The 24073-nt window shown below is 32.0% G+C and overlaps 1 pseudogene; it reads right to left on the bottom strand.

Annotated features, from left to right (window-relative positions):
* Positions 1-20666: 20666 nt before the first annotated feature.
* LOC146955678 (F-box/kelch-repeat protein At3g23880-like) lies at positions 20667-21928 on the bottom strand (annotated as a pseudogene).
* Positions 21929-24073: the final 2145 nt, after the last annotated feature.

The following is a 24073-nucleotide window of genomic DNA, read 5'->3' as shown; positions in this document are numbered from 1 at the left end:
ATGAAAAATGAGGTTGTGATGTTGAATTGTGCATGATTTTGTGTTCATTAGTTGTTGTTGATGATTGTTGAACTGTTAGAATCAAAATTGTGTAACTGGAATCGTTGTTTATGGATTCATGAGGAGATTTGTGGTTATGTTGGTGTTTTGAAAGAATTTTGTGAATTTGATGAAATGAGCTATGTTGTTCTTAATGCTTGAATCATGTTTGTTTTAGTGTATTGAACCTGTTTTGACCCATAAACACTTTCTGGAAGTTGATTTGGGAGTTGGGGGTTTGAAAATTGGGATTTTGGGCAAAAATGGTGTAAAAACCCGAAACTTCTGAGAAATTTCGCAAGAACGGCGCTAATAGCGAAACTGTCTGGACAAGTTTCGCTAATAGCGAAAATTTCGCTAATAGCGAAATTGTCTGGGAATTTCGCTAATAGCGCAGATTTCGCTAATAGCGAAATTGCCCAGAAACTGTTTTTTGTTTTGATTGTTTTGAGCTTTGGGGGACCAATCCAATACTTCTAAAATGTTTCTTTGGACTTAATTAACACCTGTTTACACCTTTAATCCTACTGGAACAAGATTTGAGTTGGTTTGGACTTGAATTTATGAAAATCGTCTAACTTTTGTGAAAACGGTCCAAACGTCAATTTTTCCAAAAACTCGTTTTCTCCGGAAATTGAAGTGGGATTAGAGTTGTATATTGTTTATATGATTTTTAAAAATGGATGTGATTGGTTCTATCAAGTTTGAACTTGTTTTGCTTTGAAAATGGAAAGTTTTGTAAAAAGTGGAAAAGTGAGACGAACTTTGAGTTTTTCTTGAATTCGTCGTTTTGGCCGATGAAATGCTTACGTATCCTCTACTGCACCTATAAGTGACTTGTGAGAATACATGGCATAGGCAATTGAGCTTGTAGAGTTGGTTTTGGTTCATAACTTCTATTATTTTTAAATGGTGACTTTTGGAGACGAACTTAGTAGAAATGAACCTTGATGAACTAAAGTCTTATGAATCTTTTGTGAATGGTCACATATGATTAAATAATTGTGTTTGAATGATTGTGGAAGGTTGAGAATGATGTTTGTCATAAATTGTTGTGTTATTCCATTTTACTTGAATTATGTGATGTAAATGGAAATGAATTGTAAATCAATGTTGATTTATGTGATGATGACTCTTATGTGTATTATGATTGTTGAATGTGTGGACATGTATACTTGATAATGCAATGTTGTTGAGATAGTCAATGTAATTGGAGGTGTACTTTTACATTGTCGTTGTTGTGGTGAAGTTGTGCATTATCGGGTCGTTGTTGTATGTCCATGCATCATATCATATTGAGTCATATGTTGAAATGTAAAAGGAGGTGTACTTTTACATAGTTGTTGTAAGAGGAGGTGTACTCTTACATGTAAGAGGAGGTGTACTCTTACATAGATGTGCGGTTGGCATCTAATGAATGTTGTTTTGGTACCACATGCATATATGTGTCGAGTACAGGCGCATTGCATATTGTAATGTTATCTTGTTGTTGCATGTGAATGTTGATTGTTGATGATAAGTGTGTTTGATGAATACATACTTGTGAGATTTGGAATTTAATGGTTGATGAGTTGTGACATAATTGAATATGTGACTTGATGAATTTGTGTATTGGTGAAATTTGGTTAATGTTGTGATTGTGTGGATTGGTGTATATGTACATTGGTGGATTTTGTTGACGGTTGTGAATAATTGAACTATGTTCTAATTGTATGTCTCACTTGTTTGTGCTTATACACTTGGTGAATCAATTGAAGATAATTATTTTGATATTAATGATGATGTGAGATTTGTATATGTATATACACATATGATGTGGTGATTTCATTGATGATGATGATTACTTGCTTATAACTTTGAAATGATGAACTGTACTTGTTAAGTTAAGTATGCTAAGTGAAGAACGAGGTGAGTAATCCTTTCATTGATTGTTATTGATAAATGATGAGCTTGTGTCAATGTCTTGATTAGAGATTGAACATGTCTGTTATGCTATGATGGCTTGAGGTGCAAATAATGGGGGATATTAATCATATGATGCTAGTATTCTAGGAGGGACGGTTATGTATATGTGATATGTATGAATCCTTGAATGCTATGTTTTTATATGTTGATTATGATTAATGTAATGCTTACCCCCAGTGGTTTCGACCGCCTACCTGTCTGTATGGATGGGTAGACGTTGTGCAGGATTAGTCGCTTGGTGAGTTGCTTGTTGGATGTTTGGATAGCGGGAGCTAGCCTCCGTTATCATTTTGGAGTTATAGTATAGGGCTCTGATTAGGTTGAGTCAGTGTCTTTTATTGTGTTGGACTTATTGTATTGTTGAGGTGTACTCATTGTTGAGACTTCGGAGGATTTTATGTTGATGTCGATGTATGATCATGGTATATGTATTGATGGAGATATATGTTTGTATTCCGCTGTGACTGTTGAGATATTATTATATATGCATTCTGGTTGTTGTTTAGATGAGACGTAGCGTCTGTTTCTTGAATATTTGTTATATTTGCGTGTTTTATCGCTTTAATAGAAATATGGCGTTACACCCTCCAACATGAATACTAACATAGCATACACATATTAACATGAAAGTTATGTTTAGAATGAATTAGCTACGAAGCAATATTTCATGGGCATTTTACCAATCATTGGAAATGAGGAATTTTAGTTATGGAATTCCGGCTTAGTTAGCCAAAACTAGTTATTATCAGAAGAGAATCAAAGACATACTCAGATAAGTATGTTAAAGTATAAGCGCCTATACCAGAATACGATATATTGGATATATGAGTATGATTATTATTATGATTACGGTGATTATGCTTATGATTAAAGTTATGAGTATGACTATATTTATGATATAATCAAAGTAGTATTTCAGACAGCGGTTCTAGTTATCCCATGATCGCTTAGTTATGCATAATGAAATCGTATAAACTCAAAATGGGTTGAGTATAGAAACAGACGACGATCCTAGGTTCCCTGAGGTTGCCTACAGCCTAGGATAGGTGGAACTCACTGAGACATCTTGTTTCACCCCAATCCCTTCTGTTTATTTCAGATATATAAGTTATTATACGACATGATGGTTCGTGATGAAGAAGCGGAAGTAGCTGGACCATATAAAGTACACATCAATGGTACTATCTTTGAGGTAACAGGCGAAAACTTCTATGATTTGTTCAGAGAATTTTTATTTATTATAATTTTAATGTATACAGTACCATGTTTAAATCACATGCTAGATATCCTAGGTGATTTCTAGTATGGGTGTTACATAGACTACCACCACCACTATCAGAACTTTCACCATACATGTTTTTTATGTGACACTGTTAAGTAGCATAAATCATGCTCTGATACCAACTGAAGGTGAGAAAAACATAAGAAGGGGGTTGAATTGTGTTGACTTTTTCAAAAAAATATAAAAGTGTTCACTGGTCAAAGTCTGAATCGGATGTAGTTCCGTTCAAAATTTGAGTCTAAGTTTGGTTGTGCAAGTTAAAATTACAGACTCTTATTTAGTTCTTCAAGTCTTCAGCTTCGTAGATAGGCAAGGATTTAAGAGACGTTGGAGAAGTGTCAACGCATTAAGAGTCCTCGAGAAGCTATCAAATCAAGATGTTGAAATGTTGCATGATATGATTAATGTCGTTTGAAAAGACATTCGTAATCTATTGCGGCAAATAGAATTATCCGTTTTGAACTTGAATTTGACTTAGCACGTGATTCAGAAGAAGACAAACTGTACTACCTGAGTATGATAGGGACATCTCAAAAGAAGACAAAATCTGACGTGTTCTTCAAAGCCTTCTATCCTTCAAAGTCTGGTGACCTTCAGACGTTGATGCTTCAAAGTATGATCTTCAGTAGCCTCTGAGTGCAATTCTTCTTTTGATCCAAAAGTTGACTTCTAGTTGACCTTACTTCATAACTTCTACCAAGTCTTTTAGCTTCTCTTGTGATTTTTATGTTTTTATACATGTTCAAACCTTGATAAGTTTTAATCTATGATCCTGAACATTTAAACATCTATTAACGTATTCAATTGTTCTTCATTATTTTGTTATCATCAAAACTTCAAAAGCACCGTACAAATTCAGTTTTGTTCCAACATATTATGGCTTTAAATATATATATTTTTTCTCCATTAACCTAAGTTTTCAGTTCAATTTGGTCTGTGAATTTTAACAACAACTCAGTGTCATACCTTAAATATTAATGCAAGTTTATCCTTTCTTTTTAAATGGTTGGTCAAAGTCATACTTATATTGAACGTGTATATATAGGGTTTAAACAAGTCTACTTCATCAACAAAATTCTTTTGTTATCTTCATGAAATAGAAAAATGTCAAATCATTTCAGCGTAGCCTTATATAATTCTTTAGATGACAAATACATTTATGGTTAACATTTCTTTAGAGGACAAATACTTTCATGGCCTTAATAATTTTTGTTTATATCCTCTTTAAAAAAAAAATATTAGTGACTTTTAATTTTTCCCTCAATGAAAAAATTAAAATGTATAGAATAAAAAAAACCATTATCACATTTTATTTCCACCAAAACAATCAAAGATGACGTTACTACAGCTTTAAGAACCAATAATGTTTTTTTTTATAAAAATATTTAATGGTTAAAGTTAAAAATTTAATGAAGTCTTTATGGATCAACTACAATATCAGTATTTAATGGTGAATGGATCAAAAAATATTTAAGAACCAATAATGTTTCTTTTATAAAGTTAGGATAAAAATGAATAGAACAAACTAATATGACTAACGAAAGTGAAGTTAAGGAACTAAAACTTGCCAACAAATAATTATGAGTCCAGAGTAAAATCACAAAATATGATAAGAGAGTAAAATATTATGGGTTCTTAATACCCCCAAGATTCAAGATAGAGAATTTATGGGTTCTCAATATCCCCAAGTACAACATTTATTAGGATAAAAAAAAGGCAACACATTATTTGTTCTTATTCCATGCAAAGCATTCATCTTTGTAAGGAACCACAATATCACTTGGAACTATGGTCCTACATGGTCCTGATTGCAGTATATTCCAATTGCAGGATGTACGGCAATCATCTCTGTTTGCTATGTATATATCAAACCAATGTAACTCTTCATTCCATCGAAAGCCACAATAGAATTGTGTCTCGCCAAAAAAATTATTTCTAAAACTCCAAACAAAATTTTGACCATGATGAAGAATATGTTTCCCAAGATCATCATCTGCAGATTTGCAATGAAGAGTTAAGTCTAGATTGCCTAACAAAGTGTTAGTAACATTCACATGCATTCTCTGAAAAAACAATGAAGAATATGCATTCACTCCGAGACTATTGTGAGTTGATAGCAATGTCAGCACACACATCAAGAGTAATATTTGGTTAAAAAGAGACATTTCGCCTTCAATTAATCTTTTCTTTGGAATTGAATAATATTTGTTATATGAATGTCTTAAAAATTGTTAAAAGAAAACCACATATTTATAGATTATTTTTAGGAATGAATACATATATATATAAGAAAATAAATTATAAGTATATTAATATAATTGATATATTTATCAAATGTATTTTTTAATATTTTAATTTTTATAAATTCAATGTAGAGCTATAATATTTAATAGAGTCAATGATTTTCGTTTGACAGAAAAGTTAATGTTTCAAATAATAATTAATATGTTTGACATAATATTAAATATAGTCAGATCCTTTTTTTTTTTTTTGAATAAAAAGAAAAAAATAGAGTCAGTTCTTTTTGTTTGATAGAAACGTTAATGTTTTAAATAATAATTAATATATTCAATATAATATTTAATAGGGTCAATGTATTTTTTCATAGAAGAGTCAATGTGTTAAAGATATACTCCCTCCGTTTCAAAATATATGTCCAAGTCAACCACTTCACACATGTCAATGCACAATTTTGACCGTTAATATCTTTAATTATCTAAAGTAAAAAATTATAAAAATTTAATATTTTGAAAATATTTGTCGAGACAAATCAAACAACATCTTACATGTCAATATTTGTATTTGTACATTAGTTAAAAAGTATGGTCAAAGTAAGTCAAGTGAATAGTGCACATTGCAAAAATTGGACATGTATTTAGAAACGGATGGAGTAATATTTGTTAAAAATTCAATGCAGAGGAATAATAATAAAAATCTAAGAATGTAAGAAAATTAATTGAAAAATTTATTTTAATCAATATCATTTTATAAAATAAATGTTTTTTTCTATAGTTTTTTAATAATAAAAATCATAATAATAAATCATAATCTTCAAGTTTAGTTGTTAAAAAAATAATATAACATAAACAATTTACTGAAACTAGTGGAAAGACGAGTATTCATGTGCCCGTTTTTCCGTTTTTTTTTATTGTGTTAACGTATGTAAATTATGAACGATATTTTATATTTTTTTTAAAGAATGGACATTATTTTATATATAATTTAGATTTTGATAAAAATTATAAGCATAGATATTTATGACTTTTGAATTGTTATAAATCCAACAAATTATGTTTATCTTATTAATGACATCAATAATATAACAAATATAATACAAAAAAACTTCTTTTAATAACACCAACAATATAACATTATTACAGAAAAATTTGTTAAAGGGTATAATTAGAATAATAAAAAAAAATCAGCCCAAAAGACTCTATTTTCTTTATTTCTTTATATATATACTAGCGGTTGACGGGCACGGAGTGCCCGTCTATATGCTCTTTTTATTGCGCTAACGCGTCTAAATTATAAATAATTTTTTATGATATTTAGATTTTGATTAAAATTGTATGTATAGATGCTTGTGACTTGTAAAAAATCTTGCTTATATTTTTTATTTAAACAACAATATTGAAAATATAATATAAACTTTTACAATTTTCAATGACACCAACAATATAACATTATTATAGGAAAATTTGTTTAAAGGTATATCTGGAATAATACAAAATCCAACCCAAAATCTCATATCTCCTTTATATATTTTTAAGATAATAGTGTTCCTATTGTAGTCGAGTATTATGATGAAGTTTATCTTTTTTCAATTGATAATTTAAATGTTATAAAAAGGCTAAAATAATAATAAAATAGATTAAATTAAGAGTAAAATTATTAAATTCTTTTTGTTCGTTTATTATAAGTTAATAATTTATAACATGGACGATATTTGTTCGTTTTGAAATTTTAGCATTTTAGCATAAGGTATATTTGTGATGATTCACAATGAGATACATGAGCATATAACATCCATGAAAACTGAAGTCATCACTATTTGTATAAAATGAATTTTTCAAGGAGAAATAACAAAAGACACGGCATAATTAGTGAAAGTTATTTAACGACTGTATTGGTTTGAGAAAGTTATTCTGTGATGCCATTTGGAGTATCTAATACGCCAGGTGTCTTCATGGAGTACATGAATAGAATATTTCATCCTTTTCTGGATCGTTTTGTGGTGGTGTTTATAGATGATATTTTGGTGTATTCTAAGTCTGAAGAGGAGCATGCCGAGCATTTGAGGATTGTGTTGGGAGTTTTGAAAGAGAAGAAGTTGTTTGCTAAGTTGTCCAAGTGTGAGTTTTGGTTGCGGGAAGTGAGTTTCCTTGGTCATGTGATTTCTAAAGGTGGCATTGCGGTGGATCCGTCGAAGGTTGATGCAGTGTTGCAATGGGAATCACCTAAGTCTGTTTTTGAAGTGAGGAGCTTTCTTGGATTGGCAGGTTATTATCAGAGGTTCATTGAAGGATTCTCTAACTTGGCGTTGCCATTGACGCAGTTGACTCGGAAAGGACAAGCTTATGTTTGGGATGCTAAGTGTGAGAAGAGTTTCCAAGAGTTGAAGAAGATGTTGACGTCAGCTCCAGTGTTGATTTTGCCGAATCCGAAGGAATCGTTTGTGGTGTATTGTGATGCTTCTAAGATGGGTCTTGGTGGTGTGCTTATGCAGAATCGTCAGGTTGTGGCTTATGCTTCGAGGCAGTTGAAAGTGCATGAGAAGAACTATCCGACTCATGATTTGGAATTAGCGGCTGTTGTGTATGTGTTGAAGATTTGGAGGCATTATCTGTATGGTTCTAAGTTTGAGGTGTTCAGTGACCACAAGAGTTTGAAGTATTTGTTTGACCAGAAGGAGTTGAATATGAGGCAGAGGAGATGGTTGGAGTATCTTAAGGATTTTGATTTCCAGTTGAGTTATCATCCTGGAAAGGCCAATGTTGTTGCTGATGCTTTGAGTAGGAAGTCGTTGCATATGTCTGCTTTGATGGTGAAAGAGTTAGAGTTGATTGAGCAGTTTCGAGATTTGAGTTTGGTTAGTGAATTGACACCGGATGGTGTGAGGTTGGGAATGTTGAAGTTGACAAGTAATATTCTGGAGGAGATCAAGAATGATCAGAAGGAGGATTTGGAACTGGTTGATCGTGTGGTGTTGGTTAACCAAGGTAAGTGTGGGGATTTCAGGTTGGATGAGAACGGTGTTTTGATGTTTCGTGATCGTGTTTGTGTGCCAAGTGTTCTTGAGCTTAAGTGGCAGATTTTGGAAGAAGGTCACAAAAGTAGTTTGAGTATTCATCCCGGAGCGACTAAGATGTATCAGGATTTGAAGAGGTTGTTTTGGTGGCCTAGAATGAAGAAGGATGTTGCAGAGTTTGTCTAAGCTTGTTTGGTTTGTCAGAAGTCTAAGATTGAACATCAGAAGCCGTCAGGTTTGATGCAACCGTTGTTCGTGCCAGAGTGGAAGTGGGATAGTATATCAATGGACTTTGTTGGAGCTTTTCCGAAGACTGCTAAGGGTTTTGATTCTATTTGGGTGATTGTTGATCGGTTGACGAAGTCGGCACATTTTGTTCCTATTAAGACCGGTATGTATGTGGCTAAGTTGGTTGAGATCTACATTGAGCAGATTGTTAGATTGCATGGTGTTCCTTCTAGTATTTTGTCGGATCGGGATCCGAGGTTTACTTCTAAGTTTTGGGAGAGTTTGCAAGATGCTTTGGGAACTAAGTTGAGGTTGAGTTCTGCTTATCATCCCCAGACTGATGGTCAGACGGAGAGGACTATTCAGAGTTTGGAAGATTTGTTGAGAGCTTGTGTGTTGGAGCAAGGTGTCAGTTGGGTTGAATGTTTACCGTTGATTGGGTTTACTTACAACAACAGTTTTCATTCTAGTATCGGAATGGCACCGTTTGAAGCTTTGTATGGTCGGAGGTGTAGAACTCCTTTGTGTTGGTATGAGTCAGGTGAAAGTGCTTTGTTAGGACCGGAAGTCGTGCAAGAGACGACCAAGAAGGTTAAGATGATTCAAGAGAAGATGAGAGCGTCTCAGAGTAGGCAGAAGAGTTATCACGATAAGAGGAGGAAAGACATCGAGTTTCAGGTTGGTGATCATGTGTTTTTGAGAGTGAATCCTGTAACTGGTGTGGGACGTGCTTTGAAGTGTCGGAAGTTGACTCCTCGTTTTGTTGGACCTTTTGAGATTGTTGAGAAGGTTGGGGTTGTAGCGTATCGGATTGCGTTACCGCCATCTTTGTCGAATCTTCATGATGTGTTTCATGTGTCTCAGTTGAGGAAGTATGTGTATGATGCGTCCCATGTGATTCAAGTGGATGATTTGGAAGTAAGGGATAATTTGACCGTTGAGACTTGGCCGGTTAGGATTGAGGATCGTGAAGTGAAGCGTTTGCGTGGCAAGGAGGTCGTTTTGATTAAAGTGATTTGGGTTGGACCAACCGGTGAGAGTGCCACTTGGGAATCGGAGAGTAGGATGAGGGTTGCGTATCCAGAGTTGTTTCCTTCAGGTAATTTTCGAGGGCGAAAATTCTTTTTAGTGGGGGAGAGTTGTAACAGCCCGATTTTCGCTAGATTTATTTTATTATTTATTTATGTGTGTTGTGTGTGCTATTATGTGATTATTTGCATCTGTGTGTATTTTTGGTTGGGAATTGTAGAATTCGGTGTAGAAGGGTATTTTAGTCATTTTGGACTTAGGGGCATTTTGGTCATTTTGAGAGTAGGGGTAATTTTGTAATTTTGGATGAGAATTATTTTAGTGCTTAGTAAGAGTATTATTTTACCAAGTTACTAGAGAGAGTGTAGTAATCATTTTATTTACCGGTAAGTGACCGTTAGTGTTGTAATTTACCATTAAGTGAGTAGTGACATTTTGGGTGTTAGAATAGAAATGGGTTAGGCCCATTAAGGTTTGAGAGATAAGCCCAATTGAATAGAGCACATATATAAACTCTAGTTGTTGGTGAAAATTAGGTTTCACAACATTTCACATTTCATTTCATTTGGGAAGAGAAGAGATAGAAGCTTGAGAGTAGAACAAGATCAAGGGCTAGAGCTTGAGGAGGGGATTCATCATCTAGGAGCTAAGTTGAGGCTTGAATTAAAGATTCTTGGTGTTAGAGGTAAGGGGGTTAGTTTTTGATCATAATTTCATCATTTTTCATTTAAACCCATTTTCATGAAATTGATAAATTGAATCTAATTGCTCTGAATTCGTGCATAATTGTTGTTGTTATGATTGAGAGCATGATTTGTATGATAATTGCATGTTAGTATGTGAATTAACATGTTGAAATGTGCATTTGTGGGTATATTGTGTCCTTGAGCAATTGTGATGAAAAATGAGGTTGTGATGTTGAATTGTGCATGAATTTGTGTTCATTAGTTGTTGTTGATGATTGTTGAACTGTTAGAATCAAAATTGTGTAACTGGAATCGTTGTTTATGGATTCATGAGGAGATTTGTGGTTATGTTGGTGTTTTGAAAGAATTTTGTGAATTTGATGAAATGAGCTATGTTGTTGTTCTTAATGCTTGAATCATGTTTGTTTAAGTGTATTGAACCTGGTTTGACCCATAAACACTTTCTGGAAGTTGATTTGGGAGTTGGGGGTTTGAAAATTGGGATTTTGGGCAAAAATGGTGTAAAAACCCGAAACTTCTGAGAAATTTCGCAAGAACGGCGCTAATAGCGAAACTGTCTGGACAAGTTTCGCTAATAGCGAAAATTTCGCTAATAGCAAAATTGTCTGGGAATTTCGCTAATAGCGCAGATTTCGCTAATAGCGAAATTGCCCAGAAACAGTTTTCTGTTTTGATTGTTTTGAGCTTTGGGGGACCAATCCAATACTTCTAAAATGTTTCTTTGGACTTAATTAACACATGTTTACACCTTTAATCCTACTGGAACAAGATTTGAGTTGGTTTGGACTTGAATTTATGAAAATCGTCTAACTTTTGTGAAAACGGTCCAAACGTCAATTTTTCCAAAAACTCGTTTTCTCCGGAAATTGAAGTGGGATTAGAGTTGTATATTGTTTATATGATTTTTAAAAATGGATGTGATTGGTTCTATCAAGTTTGAACTTGTTTTGCTTTGAAAATGGAAAGTTTTGTAAAAAGTGGAAAAGTGATACGAACTTTGAGTTTTTCTTGAATTCGTCGTTTTGGCCGATGAAATGCTTACATATCCTCTACTGCACCTATAAGTGACTTGTGAGAATACATGGCATAGGCAATTGAGCTTGTAGAGTTGGTTTTGGTTCATAACTTCTATTATTTTTAAATGGTGACTTTTGGAGACGAACTTAGTAGAAATGAACCTTGATGAACTAAAGTCTTATGAATCTTTTGTGAATGGTCACATATGATTAAATAATTGTGTTTGAATGATTGTGGAAGGTTGAGAATGATGTTTGTCATAAATTGTTGTGTTATTCCATTTTACTTGAATTATGTGATGTAAATGGAAATGAATTGTAAATCAATGTTGATTTATGTGATGATGACTCTTATGTGTATTATGATTGTTGAATGTGTGGACATGTATACTTGATAATGCAATGTTGTTGAGATAGTCAATGTAATTGGAGGTGTACTTTTACATTGTCGTTGTTGTGGTGAAGTTGTGCATTATCGGGTCGTTGTTGTATGTCCATGCATCATATCATATTGAGTCATATGTTGAAATGTAAAAGGAGGTGTACTTTTACATAGTTGTTGTAAGAGGAGGTGTACTCTTACATGTAAGAGGAGGTGTACTCTTACATAGATGTGCGGTTGGCATCTAATGAATGTTGTTTTGGTACCACATGCATATATGTGTCGAGTACAGGCGCATTGCATATTATAATGTTATCTTGTTGTTGCATGTGAATGTTGATTGTTGATGATAAGTGTGTTTGATGAATACATACTTGTGAGATTTGGAATTTAATGGTTGATGAGTTGTGACATAATTGAATATGTGACTTGATGAATTTGTGTATTGGTGAAATTTGGTTAATGTTGTGATTGTGTGGATTGGTGTATATGTACATTGGTGGATTTTGTTGACGGTTGTGAATAATTGAACTATGTTCTAATTGTATGTCTCACTTGTTTGTGCTTATACACTTGGTGAATCAATTGAAGATAATTATTTTGATATTAATGATGATGTGAGATTTGGATATGTATATACACATATGATGTGGTGATTTCATTGATGATGATGATTACTTGCTTATAACTTTGAAATGATGAACTGTACTTGTTAAGTTAAGTATGCTAAGTGAAGAACGAGGTGAGTAATCCTTTCATTGATTGTTATTGATAAATGATGAGCTTGTGTCAATGTCTTGATTAGAGATTGAACATGTCTGTTATGCTATGATGGCTTGAGGTGCAAGTAATGGGGGATATTAATCATATGATGCTAGTATTCTAGGAGGGACGGTTATGTATATGTGATATGTATGAATCCTTGAATGCTATGTTTTTATATGTTGATTATGATTAATGTAATGCTTACCCCCAGTGGTTTCGACCGCCTACCCATGGATGGGTAGACGTTGTGCAGGATTAGTCGCTTGGCGAGTTGCTTGTTGGATGTTTGGATAGCGGGAGCTAGCCTCCGTTATCATTTTGGAGTTATAGTATAGGGCTCTGATTAGGTTGAGTCAGTGTCTTTTGTTGTGTTGGACTTATTGTATTCTTGAGGTGTACTCATTGTTGAGACTTCGGAGGATTTTATGTTGATGTCGATGTATGATCATGGTATATGTATTGATGGAGATATATGTTTGTATTCCGCTGTGACTGTTGAGATATTATTATATATGCATTCTGGTTGTTGTTTAGATGAGATGTAGCATCTGTTTCTTGAATATTTGTTATATTTGCGTGTTTTATCGCTTTAATAGAAATAGGGCGTTACACCCTCCAACATGAATACTAACATAGCATACACATATTAACATGAAAGTTATGTTTAGAATGAATTAGCTACGAAGCAATATTTCATGGGCATTTTACCAATCGTTGGAAATGAGGAATTTTAGTTATGGAATTCCGGCTTAGTTAGCCAAAACTAGTTATTATCAGAATAGAATCAAAGACATACTCAGATAAGTATGTTAAAGTATAAGCGCCTATACCAGAATACGATATATTGGATATATGAGTATGATTATTATTATGATTACGGTGATTATGCTTATGATTAAAGTTATGAGTATGACTATATTTATGATATAATCAAAGTAGTATTTCAGATATATAAGTTATTATACGACATGATGGTTCGTGATGAAGAAGCGGAAGTAGCTGGACCATATAAAGTACACATCAATGGTACTATCTTTGAGGTAACAGGCGAAAACTTCTATGATTTGTTCAGAGAATTTTTATTTATTATAATTTTAATGTATACAGTACCAAGTTTAAATCACATGCTAGATATCCTAGGTGATTTCTAGTATGGGTGTTACATAGACTACCACCACCACTATCAGAACTTTCACCATACATGTTTTTTATGTGACACTATTAAGTAGCATAAATCATGCTCTGATACCAACTGAAGGTGAGAAAAACATAAGAAGGGGGTTGAATTGTGTTGACTTTTTCAAAAAAATATAAAAGTGTTGACTGGTCAAAGTCTGAATCGGATGTAGTTCCGTTCAAAATTTGAGTCTAAGTTTGGTTGTGCAAGTTAAAATTACAGACTCCTATTTAGTTCTTCAAGTCTTCAGCTTCGTAGATAGGCAAGGATTTAAGAGACGTTGGAGAAGTGTCAACGCATTAAGAGTCATCAAGAAGTTATCAAATCAAGATGTTGAAATGTTGCATGATATGATTAATGTCGTTTGAAAAGACATTCGGAATCTATTGCGGCAAATAGAATTATCCGTTTTGTCCTTGAATTTGACTTAGCACGTGATTCAGAAGAAGACAAACTGTACTACCTGAGTATGATAGGGACATCTCAAAAGAAGACAAAATCTGACGTGTTCTTCAAAGCCTTCTATCCTTCAAAGTCTGGTGACCTTCAGACGTTGATGCTTCAAAGTATGATCTTCAGCAGCCTCTGAGTGCAATTCTTCTTTTGATCCAAAAGTTGACTTCTAGTTGACCTTACTTCATAACTTCTACCAAGTCTTTTAGCTTCTCTTGTGATTTTTATGTTTTTATACATGTTCAAACCTTGATAAGTTTTAATCTATGATCCTGAACATTTAAACATCTATTAACGTATTCAATTGTTCTTCATTATTTTGTTATCATCAAAACTTCAAAATCACCGTACAAATTCAGTTTTGTTACAACATATTATGGCTTTAAATATATATATTTTTTCTCCATTAACCTAAGTTTTCAGTTCAATTTGGTCTGTGAATTTTAACAACAACTCAGTGTCATGCCTTAAATATTAATGCAAGTTTATCCTTTCTGTTTAAATGGTTGGTCAAAGTCATACTTATATTGAACGTGTATATATAGGGTTTAAACAAGTCTACTTCATCAACAAAATTTTTTTGTTATCTTCATGAAATAGAAAAATGTCAAATCATTTCAGCGTAGCCTTATATAATTCTTTAGATGACAAATACATTTATGGTTAACATTTCTTTAGAGGACAAATACTTTCATGGCCTTAATAATTTGTGTTTATATCCTCTTTAAAAAAAAATATTAGTGACTTTTAATTTTTCCCTCAATGAAAAAATTAAAATGTATAGAATAAAAAAAACCATTATCACATTTTATTTCCACCAAAACAATCAAAGATGACGTTACTACAGCTTTAAGAACCAATAATGTTTTTTTTTATAAAAATATTTAATGGTTAAAGTTAAAAATTTAATGAAGTCTTTATGGATCAACTACAATATCAGTATTTAATGGTGAATGGATCAAAAAATATTTAAGAACCAATAATGTTTCTTTTATAAAGTTAGGATAAAAATGAATAGAACAAACTAATATGACTAACGAAAGTGAAGTTAAGGAACTAAAACTTGCCAACAAATAATTATGAGTCCAGAGTAAAATCACAAAATATGATAAGAGAGTAAAATATTATGGGTTCTTAATACCCCCAAGATTCAAGATAGAGAATTTATGGGTTCTCAATATCCCCAAGTACAACATTTATTAGGATAAAAAAAAAGGCAACACATTATTTGTTCTTATTCCATGCAAAGCATTCATCTTTGTAAGGAACCACAATATCACTTGGAACTATGGTCCTACATGGTCCTGATTGCAGTATATTCCAATTGCAGGATGTACGGCAATCATCTCTGTTTGCTATGTATATATCAAACCAATGTAACTCTTCATTCCATCGAAAGCCACAATAGAATTGTGTCTCGCCAAAAAAATTATTTCTAAAACTCCAAACAAAATTTTGACCATGATGAAGAATATGTTTCCCAAGATCATCATGTGCAGATTTGCAATGAAGAGTTAAGTCTAGATTGCCTAACAAAGTGTTAGTAACATTCACATGCATTCTCTGAAAAAACAATGAAGAATATGCATTCACTCCGAGACTATTGTGAGTTGATAGCAATGTCAGCACACACATCAAGAGTAATATTTAGTTAAAAAGAGACATTTCGCCTTCAATTAATCTTTTCTTTGGAACTGAATAATATTTGTTATATGAATGTCTTAAAAATTGTTAAAAGAAAACCACATATTTATAGAATATTTTTAGGAATGAATACATATATATAAGAAAATAAATTATAAGTATATTAATATAATTGATATATTTATCAAATGTATTTTTTAATATTTTAATTTTTATAAATTCAATGTAAAGCTATAATATTTAATAGAGTCAATGATTTTCGTTTGACAGAAAAGTTAATGTTTCAAATAATAATTAATATGTTTGACATAATATTAAATATAGTCAGATCCTTTTTTTTTTGAATAAAAAGAAAAAAATAGAGTCAGTTCTTTTTGTTTGATAGAAACGTTAATGTTTTAAATAATAATTAATATATTCAATATAATATTTAATAGGGTCAATGTATTTTTTCATAGAAGAGTCAATGTGTTAAAGATATACTCCCTCCGTTTCAAAATATATGTCAAAGTCAACCACTTCACACATGTCAATGCACAATTTTGACCGTTAATATCTTTAATTATCTAAAGTAAAAAATTATAAAAATTTAATATTTTGAAAATATTTGTCGAGACAAATCAAACAACATCTTACATGTCAATATTTGTATTTGTACATTAGTTAAAAAGTATGGTCAAAGTAAGTCAAGTGAATAGTGCACATTGCAAAAATTGGACATGTATTTAGAAACGGATGGAGTAATATTTGTTAAAAATTCAATGCAGAGGAATAATAATAAAAATCTAAGAATGTAAGAAAATTAATTGAAAAATTTATTTTAATCAATATCATTTTATAAAATAAATGTTTTTTTCTATAGTTTTTTAATAATAAAAATCATAATAATAAATCATAATCTTCAAGTTTAGTTGTTAAAAAAATAATATAACATAATAAACAATTTACTGAAACTAGTGGAAAGACGAGTATTCATGTGCCCGTTTTTCCGTTTTTTTTTATTGTGTTAACGTATGTAAATTATGAACGATATTTTATATTTTTTTTAAAGAATGGACATTATTTTATATATAATTTAGATTTTGATAAAAATTATAAGCATAGATATTTATGACTTTTGAATTGTTATAAATCCAACAAATTATGTTTATCTTATTAATGACATCAATAATATAACAAATATAATACAAAAAAACTTCTTTTAATAACACCAACAATATAACATTATTACAGAAAAATTTGTTAAAGGGTATAATTAGAATAATAAAAAAAATCAGCCCAAAAGACTCTATTTTCTTTATTTCTTTATATATATACTAGCGGTTGACGGGCACGGAGTGCCCGTCTATATGCTCTTTTTATTGCGCTAACGCGTCTAAATTATAAATAATTTTTTATGATATTTAGATTTTGATTAAAATTGTATGTATAGATGCTTGTGACTTGTAAAAAAATCTTGCTTATATTTTTTATTTAAACAACAATATTGAAAATATAATATAAACTTTTACAATTTTCAATGACACCAACAATATAACATTATTATAGGAAAATTTGTTTAAAGGTATATCTGGAATAATACAAAATCCAACCCAAAATCTCATATCTCCTTTATATATTTTTAAGATAATAGTGTTCCTATTGTAGTCGAGTATTATGATGAAGTTTATCTTTTTTCAATTGATAATTTAAATGTTATAAAAAGGCTAAAATAATAATAAAATAGATTAAAATAAGAGTAAAATTATTAAATTCTTTTTGTTCGTTTATTATAAGTTAATAATTTATAACATGGACGATATTTGTTCGTTTTGAAATTTTAGCATTTTAGCATAAGGTATATTTGTGATGATTCACAATGAGATACATGAGCATATAACATCCATGAAAACTGAAGTCATCACTATGAAATTTCTGCAGCTTACAGAAGACATTTCAACAAACATACTGGTGGCTTGGCATACAAATAAATTCTAATCACGATCTTTGAAAATACAACTACAAACCATCTATCACAATACAAAATTGTGAATTATATAAAGTGTAATGCAAGATAAATGCAAAGGACAACAATTTCACAAGCTTCAGATTTGACAATTAATTAACAATAATCGATGAACTGTAAAAAATATCATGCCACAAAGCAAAGCATATACCATCAGCTAAACAAGCTTAATCCAAATCTATGCCTTCATAGCACAGCAAACACTCAAAAATGATAAGATTCCCATTAAGAACCAAACTTTTTTAAAGTTGAATTGTCCCAAATCACCTCTTTGACCAATCATTTATATGAAAACTCCAAATCCAAGACATATGCGCGGAGGAAACACTAGTTGAAATAGTGTTATAGTTATTGTTGCAGTAAACTGTGAAAGGAAAGTCCCTATTTTTCCTTGCATAAGCAAATAAGCTGAATTGATTGATTGCCGTTGAAATCCAATTTCAGGTTTCACAATAATGATCCTTCATATTTGTCAAAACGCTACATAAGTGCAAGAATTGAATATTCTTAAATCAGAACTGATTTGAAGCATAGTATAGATAAATATATGAGATCAATCAAAATTGGTGGAAAAAATTGTTATTTTCTTTTCTTTTAATTTTATTTAATTTGATTTTGGTCATTGTAAATTTTTTATATTTTGCTTTTTAATACCTCTAATTTTTTTTTCATTATCCTTACTTTTAAGTAACCTTGTGTGTATTTTTTGAAATTTTAAACTTTTTAATTATTTACAATCATGTTTAATACATTATAAAAACTAGCATTCAGATGTGCATTGCTCTTTTTATTGCGTTAAAACATATAAATCCTAGAACAATCCCAATGATCACACTAGCAAAAATTGAATAGATTAGATGTACTCCCCTATTGAGCCACACCATAGATACGGAGTTCACCCTCAATGCATGTATGATCAATCAGTAACCATCTCACTTTATTTGAGATCGGGTTATACTCTACCTTACTTTGACATAAGAGTGCCTTTACGAGGGGAAAGGATCCTCTCCAGTGTAATCTTAACCCTTGAATAATAAAATACAAAGGAGCAATTAAATGTTAAAATTAAGAGAGATAGTGTATTTAATGGTATGGATCCTTCACTGTAGAAAACTGTAGATGATTTCACTGGAGGGGATCTTCTCCCCTTTACGAGTATACTTGCTAACTTTGAAAAGGAGTGTATGACTGACATGAAATTTAGACTCTTCACGTGACGATTACATCATCGACTCCAATGATCTATCTTGTGTGTTCTTACAAGAACAACTGTAAATCAGAGGCCAAATACCTTTTTGGGTCCTTTAAGTTTGACAAAAATATCGGATTAACTTAGTCCTTTAAGTTTTTTAAATTTCAAATATGTCATATCTTAAAATCAAACTTGTGAAATACCACTATAACCAAAAGAGACTCACCTAATACCACTATAACCAAAAGGAAGTTTTATATAGGCTGTAGATAGATCTTATTTGCAATTCCAGTCTCATATCTCTATAATAAATAAATAAAATAGCAAATCACTATACATTCATTCAAGAGAAGATCATAACATCAAGTATGGAGCAATTAAGCTTACATATTTCCCTTACAAAAGAACCATCTGATTTGTTATAATTTGCACAAGTCTAAATACTGATTTCTAAGGGGACACACTAATCTTTCGGCAATTCCTCCGACTTATTTAACCAAATGCCATAAATACCAGATGCAAAGAAAATAAAGTGGACCAACAGTAGCAGATTCATCATTTTGGAACTCTTTGATGGTTGAAATTGCTACAGTAGAGGCAGCAGGGTTACTATCAGGTATCAACATCATAGATTGGGCCAACAGTATGAGTAACATGAGAAGCAGGAAGCAAGAAACCTGGTATGATCCTTGCTTCCCCGTTGGGAAGCGAACTCCAAGCCTGACTTCCAAAAGATTACGGCATGTTCTAAGAAAATTTGGACCTGCAACCCCTATGTATGTCTCCGAAACATTGAGTAAACTATAAGGAACCAAAATCCATATAACACGAGGGAACATTGTTAAAACAAATGCTCTCCCCATCAAATTATTCCCTATTCCATCGCACTGCAGTTAAGGATTAAAACTCTAGAAAACTATTCATTCCCACCACAAGCAAAAGTACACTGCAAGTCACACAGAAACCCTTGTCCCTAAAAGAATCACCCATTAAGAACCAAACTTTTTAAAGTTGAATTGTCCCAAATCACCTCTACCACCAATCATTTATATGACAACTCCAAATCCAAGACAATATGCCCGAAGGAAACACAAGTTGTGAAAATAAATATCTACCACAGTATTAGCAAGTTTATCGATTCCAAAACCATAAGTTCGACACCTAAATCAAAACATCATAACTTTTAAGTTTTTATCCTTTTTTTCTTCTTTTGTTTAGAATAGCAAATTGATTATGAATAACTTATTTCATCATACACATCAATCACAGTAAGCCATAACTATTGATTGGGAACAAGAATGATCAATTTGGTTCAGAATTATCAAACAGTAGGCCATAACTATTGACATAGTGACATATTAATTGTTCCAGTTAACTGTGACAGGAAAGTCCCTATTTTTCTAGCACAAAATCCTTGGTAGGAATTAAAACAAATAAATATAGTATTATAACAAACTAAGTTTACATTGGAGCTGATTTGAAGCATGCATTATGAAATGTGCATGCTTAGCAGTTGAAAAACACATCAACAAACGTACAAGTGACTTGGCAGTCATTCATACCATCTAAATTCCATTTCCAATCTTAGACAATCAAACCATAAAACATCTAAACAATAGAATGATGAAAATAAAACAACAATATCTCAAGGTGCATAGCACAACATCTAAACTCTAATATTAAAATTCAGGTGATAGCAAACTCTCAACGTAGACCTTTGAGTCTACCCAACTGAAGTCTTCAATCTTGATAGTCTTTGTAGTGTCATATTTGGGATCATAAACAACCCACTTCAAATTAGAAAAGTCTGTAAACAAGAATAGTACATTGTTGTCATCCTCAGAAATGTATATTATCTTATGTTCCTGATAATAACGACCAAGCGAAGGAAAAAAAGGAAGATGGATCAATTTAATCCAAGATTCTTTATTACCGTATTCCTTCATAAGCCAAACATCAATCAATGAGTGAGAGCGAGAAAATACGCACAAACAATCCTTCATGATACCCAACGTCAAGTTATTTGACATTCCATAATCAGGCTGTGAAATCTCTTGATAAGACTCTTTCGCCAAATGAAGAGAAACAATGGCTTGTGTGCTAGTATTAGCATTAAAATCTGCAAACCAATTAACTGTTCCGCTCGTTACCACAAGGGATCATCGTAGAAGGAAAATCCTGAATCCTTCTCCATGAATTTGAACCCAAAGTGTGAAAGTTAACTTGAGTTTTGCAACCCTTAATGTGAATGCCTCGGTATTCAAAATCATAGGAAAATACAGAAACAACCTTGTAATTATCGATGAAAGGATCATAGCCAAATGCATAGATAGTTCTACCGCGTTTAGGTGGAATATCTAAAGAGGGTAATTCCTTGAATTTTCTAACGGTAGGGTTCCAAAGAGCTGCAAGAGTGTTATCAACAGCAAAACAAAATATACCGTCACAAGAAGTGATGAGGTGATTGTAATATTTAGGATGGATGAGAGAGTAATCGAGTGGCGTGGGATTAGAGGTGAAAATAGCATCGAGATGAAGAGAGTCGAGTGGGTAAGATATTGTAGTTGTGATGATCCATTGGGATGTGAAGAAGAGGTGGCGTTTGGTTGGTGACATGCGAAGGTGTTTCTTGGCGAAATTTGGATCTTTTGAGATAAGAGTATTCCATGACTTGCAGACGCAGCGGAGTTGGAGGAGGAATTTGACGGGGAATCTGCAGAGTATTTCAGCGATGAGATCCAATGGAAGTGAATCACCTGCGAGTGTTAGGGTTTCCGTCGTAGTTTCTTCCATGACCGAAAGAAATACAGTGAACTGTGTTTGCGGCACGAAAATACTAATAACTCTGTGTTTGCTTTATAGCACTAATAATGATTTTGTAGGATATCAGTATTCAGGAGGCAATATATAGATTTTTCCTACGAGATCGATCAAAATTGAGGAACAAAAATCGTGATTTCCTTTTAAGTTAATTAAATAAATCATATCCCTTTTAAAAAATTGGGCCCGTCAGTTTTGATATCCTATCTACTATCTAGGATGTTTTTGAAAATTGCTCTTCTCACTATCAGTTTTGTTCAAAAACATCGGGTAAAATACAAAACCACTTTCGATGACAATTAACTGTTGCTGACTAACGTTATTGTTGTTGATCTTCCGTGGCAGTTAACGATCATTAGAGGTATTTTTGTATTTTTTTAGTGTTTTGGAGCAAAAACACCTGAAATTTCTTACGTGTTGTGGCCTTACATACATGTTTACGCGACATTTTTTAAAATAAAAAAAGAGAGGCTTATGTGACATTATAAGTCATCGTCATCCTAATTTGTAAGGCAAATTAATTTTTATTTGACATCAATCAAAATCATTTTTTTATCGTTCATTGTTTATGTTATAGATACTAGCGAAAAGACAGGCACTTACGTGTTCGTCTTTCCGCTCTTTTTATTACGCCAACGTTTGAAAATTATGAACGGTGTTTTTTTATGAAATTTTAATTTTGATTAAAAGTAAAAATATAAATGTTTTTTGTTTTCAAATTATAACAAATCTAATTAACCATGATTGTCTTTTGTCAAAAATAAAAAAACTAACCATGATTGTTTATTTCAATGAAACCAACAATATAACAAAAACAATCATAGAAATTTTTTATTATAGAAAAAGTTGTTGTTTAAGGGTATAGTTGGGAGAATGAAAAAGTAAGTATAGATACAATCATCTAGTTTGTTACACCTTTTAAATGATAAAGGAAAAAAATATGACATTTGTGTTTGATACGCTTTTATTTTAATATTTAAATTTATTCTTATATGTTTGTTATATGTGTTATTTGAGGACTTTTTTGGAAAGAGAAAAGGTCAGAGCAAAAGAGCTGAAACGGTTGTTTTCTTTATATAGATAACAAATACGATATATATTGCTAATGAATGAGTTGATACCCATATTTATGTTCACAATACAATTTGTCACCAATTTGCAATATACTGCTGATGAATTAATACTATAAGAATTAATACTATAAATTGGCCTCCATACTTTAGAACTAACATGTTATTTCTAATGTCCTAAAGGCTATGGTCGGTCTTAAGACTTTTTTGATGTATTAGTTAGGCGAATCAATAAAATAATGCCTTTATAATTATTCAAACGCCTTTTTTTTTTTACATTTTTTATTGTAAAAAATTCATTCATAAATAAGGTTCTATAAAAATATTTTTAGTAAAATTAATCAAAATGGCTTAAAAAAAAATGCGTACATACTATTAACTACTCAATAAAAATAAATAACAATTTCGGTGCTCCTAAAAACTTGGCGTCACGAGTGTCTGCCCCTCCTCCTATGTTCAGGGTCACCCACCATTCTAATTGTGTTTTGACTTTTTGACCCACCGAAGAACTCCACGGAATTTGAAAACGAAACTTGTTTTGGTATATGTGGGTGGAGTAGATAAAGGTTTCATCGATCGATGATATTCCTTCAAGATAAATCGATCTAAGAAGATGTGGTTTAACACATGTTAATGGTTTTATGCCAAAATAGTTAAAATTCTAAAACAGATCATCATCATCATCATTTGTCGGATCTTAGTGAAAAGTTTCTGTTGCAGTTTGGTTTTTAGCAGTGATAATAAAAACAAGTTATTAATAAGGCATTACATTTTTTTTGGACAAGAAATAAGGCATTATAAGTATACCTTCTTTTTTTGGTGAAGGTCATAAGAAAAAAAACAAAAAAACAAAAGCTAACTAGAAATCGAAAGCATCAAAGTTGAGCAACGAGAGCAGCCCATCAGGAGGTGTCACCCAAGTTGTTACTCCAAGAGTAGAGTTCCTTCCCAACCTAGCAAAAAAATCTGCACATACATTGCCTTCACGGAGCACATGTTTATGATTTCAGTGGAGTCTGTCTCACACTCAACATGCAACACCGAATTG

The sequence above is a fragment of the Medicago sativa genome, chromosome 1 (genome assembly GCF_051527215.1).
Source record: "Medicago sativa cultivar Bolivia chromosome 1, Bolivia_mono, whole genome shotgun sequence".
In the NCBI taxonomy this organism is placed as follows: Eukaryota; Viridiplantae; Streptophyta; class Magnoliopsida; order Fabales; family Fabaceae; genus Medicago; species Medicago sativa.
Note: the sequence above shows the minus strand (reverse complement) of the source record. Positions and strands in the feature narration are given on the sequence as shown.